Genomic DNA, 5,189 nt, shown 5'->3' with positions numbered 1-5,189 from the left:
GTTTTCAACTACATTATTCAGTAGCACAACAGTAGCTTAGTTGTTCTCATAATAAAGTAATTTTCCAGTAACAAGAAAACTTGTCTCTGTACCAGTCAGATGGGGCAAAATGCTAAATTGTGATATTTTTCATAATGTTGCTGAAAATGCATATAATGTAATTTTACTGTCGAGCAAAACAATGATCAAACAAGCTTTTCAACATAGCCATGGACTGACCATCTGATTTTTATTGTGCATCAAAATGGCAATTACTTTTATTATTTTTGGACTGACAGAAATTCTGATCGTAAAATGTATACATATTTTCAGCTAGTTATTACAAACTATCACAGCATCTGAATTGGGCACATTTTAGACAGCCATGCCTTTAAGGTTCATTTGGTTCGTTGTTTTGCAGTCTTTTACTGTTTAAGTAGACATTCTCTGTTTATCAAAAGGGTAGCTTGAATGTAAGTGAACTACTTTCAATTATTTTGCAGTTGCCTCAGCATCGGCGCTCAAAAATCATCTTGTTTCCTATAGACTGTTATTCTGTTTGCTCTAAGTATTTCTAAGACACCTTATTTCCAAGGACTGCCTGAATAAACAATAATTAACATGTATGGAAATCAGAGAAATTGACTGGTGTGTGACTTATTATGCAAACAACATAAGTGACCTTGTAGCTGCGGCATCTAAGGTTGTGAAAACTGGCAGTTTCATGTGCAATGGGCTTACAGCGTCGCTACTGAAAACGTCAATGTTATTGACTGAAATGGACTCAGCATGATACAGGATGTTCTTTGTGCGTTCCAAAAAAGATCTGGCTGTTGATTTCATTTCATGACCAAATGACTCATGTGTTCAAACAGGGTTTTATGTTTGTGGTGTTTATTGCTGCTGTGCGACAAAACCTGAAATATAACGTTCGATGTGCAGTGGTGGTATTATGGCACATAGCGGCTGTGTGTGACCTCAATAAAACAAAGATCCTGGTAACGTGAGCAGCATTTCCTTCATGCTACCAGTGCCAACAGATATTTGATATTCTGGAATCCATTTTTCAAATTAAAAGCTCTCCTCATCACATAATTAGCTGGGATAGCATGCCAGGTCAATATCACAGTAGTGGAGTGAAAGTCCATCTCATTTGCCTGACTAGTAATATGGCTTTTTGGCAAGCACACTTACTTTTTCTTCTCTAGACTGGTTCTTATCACCGATTTTAGGATTTAAAAAACCCTTTATGATTTATTTATGGGCAATAAATATGACCTGAAGTAGCACTTTATATATATTTGTAACCTGTCCCATAAAGGTGTATCATCCATTTGGATTTATGGCCACTGTATATAACGTGGCCCCTACAGTGAGAGGTTTGTGATAGTTAGTGGACTGGAGCTGGCGCTCCAGTGATGAGGTTATCAGAGAGGTCACTGGCCCCGTTTGACAGAGACACTGATGGATTTTCCCTCGGCTCTGTTCCTGCCATTTCCATTCCTTTCACACTCACACTCCCACAAATCATTAGCATTTCCTCAGTTTCCCCTCTTCAGTATCAAAGAACCTTTTTAAGGATTTTAATTCTTCCCTCTTCAGCATACTCATGACTTCAATGGCAAATTTGAACGACTTTAGTTGTTCATGTTACTGTATATTATTCCTCTTGGCAGTTAACATATGCAACATTCATTTAAAAATTAAACAAAGCGCATAAATGCTATATTTTCAGACATTAATTTAAATATTTAATAATAACATGTTTCGGGCTGAATGTGCCAACCGAGCAACTGCCTTTGAGGATGCTTTCAGTTAACTCCTTCCTGGTTTTGTAGGCCTTGTTCGGACATTCAGCAAATATTTTACATAACCTGAACCACGTTTTTTTTTAAATGCAATTTTTATTGTAACACACTCTTGTGCATGATAGGATATTATGTTAGGTGTTGCGTCAACAATATTGTGTTCCGAACTGCAAAAACGATGCCTTCACAAAGGGAAGAGAAAACAGTAATGATAGCCACATTGCTGGATTGTTTCAAAGAGAATGTAATACAAATGCCTTCCAAATCTACGATAACCAATGTGAACATGCTAGCAAAAGCAAAAGCAGTCTGAAAAAAGCCACATATTTCTAATAATTTTGCTATAACAAATGTGTGGCATATAATAAACAGACCACATAAAATATACTATATAATGTTCTAGTGGTGGTCCAAGAAAAAAAGTAAAATTATTTGTGGCAAATGACACTTCTGTGCAATAGAGTTGCCTCCAGATCAAAAATGTATGTCCTCAGAGAGTAAAAAAAAGGGTCTCTGGAGAAAGATCAATGGAACCATTTAGTGTTCTAAATCTATTTCAGCTTAGAGAAACTCATCTGGAGCATTTTTCCCAAACCCTTTTCCAATTCAGTGAGACAGGAAGAACCATTCTCTCCTTTATATCTTTTTCACCCTTTAGATACATATACAGTGGACACACAAACTATCAGGTATTTAATGCTGTATTTTTATGGGCTTACATTTCTGCCACAATTCTGCGCGCGAAAGATCATATTTTGAGCGCACAAAAGTGCGTGCGCGAACTGAGCGAACTGAGTTTTGTGGAGAAAATGTTTGTCTCGCAAAGAAGAAAGTATTTCGAGCGCACTTTTGCATTTAACGTTTCACTAGCTTGCTCACCTGATGCCCCCCTCAGTGCTCGCTAAATGCCAACAGCTCGCGTGCTCAACACAACCCAGCGTTACAATGTGCCATAATTCCAGCCAATCAGAGACTAGGCTGCTAAATTCTGATTGGCTGCCTTGACAACCAATCACAACACTCCTTGCATTACCTCGACAGCAGAAGAGGAAAAATACAGTGCATGCATAATTATTATGCAAGTTGATATTCTGATCATATTTTTTTCAAGCACATTATATTAAGCACATTAAGCTCAAAATATGATCTTTCGCGCGCAGAATTTCGGCAGAAATGTAATTCCATAGTCATCTGGGAATAACACACACCGCTGGATGGCGCGATTGACCAATCAGAATCAAGTATTCCACAGAGCCGTGTAATAAAACCACAATATATAAAGTGTGGTGTTTTTGTGCTGCAGCTTCACATCAGTGCTCTTTGGCTGATGATCCTCAGAGAAACTTCTGCTCGGTGTATTACGAGAAAGTGGCTTTCAGGTGAATGGAGGAGAAATCGCTCGAGATCCTGATGAACATTTTACCATTGTTGTTATTGTTTGGTTTCAAATGTATTAATTACTTAATTATTTTATTTATTAATAAAATGTAATAAATAAAAAAACTCAACTGTCACCCGTTCCCTCTGTGGGACGCCTAAGTTTACTTCACTATATTACAATTAAATCCTAATCTAATCATGACAAACTATATATGGTTGGAAAGGTCTAAGACTCCTAAATACATATGGTAGATCTATTTAATAGATAATAGATGTAGGAAAAGTAATAGATTAATTTATGACAAGAGTGCACCTCAAAAATCTACATCATAACAGGAGTTCTGACCTTTGTCACAAAAAGTCTTCTCACACATCACACTTTAGAAATCATCAGAAATTATATATCAGTTGAAAACTTAAAATCTCAAAATTCATCCTTTGAAACCATTTTAAAATCAGATGTTGCATTACCAGGAAAATGGTACATCAAAATCATGTTACAACATTTTTTCATTCATGTATTATAAACATTTAAGTTTGGATCGTGCACTTTCAAGTCTATGTTCAAAAATGTGAGTGACAGTTAAGGGTCTAATCATAAAAATAGAAGGTATTGTATTATTTTTTATTTTATATTACATTTAAAGTTTTATTTTTAAGTGTTCAGTAACCACGCAGAACAGATCAGCTCAAGTTTGGAGACTCCATCCCTCACCTGGTACATGTTAATCTCTTTAAAAAGTTTTTACATTTATTATTGATTAATTATTGCTTTACACTGATAAAAAATAAGTTGTTATTATTATTATTATTAATATTTAAATTTTTTTAAATATTAACAGTTATTATGATTAATATTATTATTTATTAATTATGCTTATATTGTTTATTAATTATGCTTTTTAAATGTTGGTTTAGGAGGTAATAACCATGCAAAACAGATTGTTAATTTTTTTATTCTTTTTGACGCTGAAATAATCAGCTGTAATATCAGTTGTTGGTGTTGTTACTATCATTATTATTACTTTATTTTATTTTTTTGTGTTCATTAACCATCCAGAACAGATTTGTACTTTTTCTTTTTGACAGAATATTTAAAAAAAACACTTATATAATGTTATTATTATTATAAAAATTCTTAATACTATAATAACAGTAATTGTTGTTGTTAATATTTATGATTTTTAATGTTGGTTTAAGTGGTTATTTTTTTCATTTTGACCATACAACAAATAATAAGTTGTTATTCTTATATTAATTTGTATGCTTTTTAATGTTTAATTGTTCAATAATTTTACGTGTTTTTCCTTTTAACACCATAATAAATAATAACAGTTATTATTAACATCATCGTTATTATTGTTTTATTCTTTTAATGCATTTTTAATTTTGATTTAAGAGTTCAATAACCATCCGGATTTTCTTTTTTGACTCTTCAATAAAAAAAATATCAGTTTTATTTATTTATTTTTTTATATTTACTAACAACTCATGTCTTTCCAAAGTCGTATATGGAGCTCCAAAACCTACAAAAAACATCATAAATATACCACAAAAATAGTCCATGTGAAGTTCTTTCGTCTCATTGATGTAAAGTTTCTCTCGTTATTCTTTCGAAAAATCGTGAAATATTATTAGAGCTGTATTTTCAGCATCATTACTCCAGTCTTCAGTGTCACATGATCTTCAGAAATCATTCTAATATGCTGATTTTGCTGCTCAACAAACATTTCTGATTATTATCAGTGTTGCATGTCACATTGTTTTTTGTCTGCTGTGATTGGCTGCCTGATGGACTGTGCTGTGCTGTGATTGGTCGGCAGGGTTTGGGATCCTGTAAGGTCCTGGGCCCGTATTCTTAAAGATTCTAAGAATCCTCTCAGAGAGCTCCTAATTTAGCTTTAAAATTTCTAACTAGGAGTCTTAGCTTAAAAGTGATTCAGGACCAATCTGAGAGCAACTCGAGGAGCGAGGAAAAGACAAAAACTTTTATCTTAGTGAGGAGGCGGGGCTGACCCCGTT

This window comes from Sinocyclocheilus rhinocerous, unplaced genomic scaffold, assembly GCF_001515625.1.
Source record: "Sinocyclocheilus rhinocerous isolate Xijiao unplaced genomic scaffold, SAMN03320098_v1.1 scaffold936, whole genome shotgun sequence".
Classification (NCBI taxonomy): Eukaryota; Metazoa; Chordata; class Actinopteri; order Cypriniformes; family Cyprinidae; genus Sinocyclocheilus; species Sinocyclocheilus rhinocerous.
The sequence above is the reverse complement of the archived record's forward strand: the minus strand, read 5'-3'. Positions refer to the sequence as shown.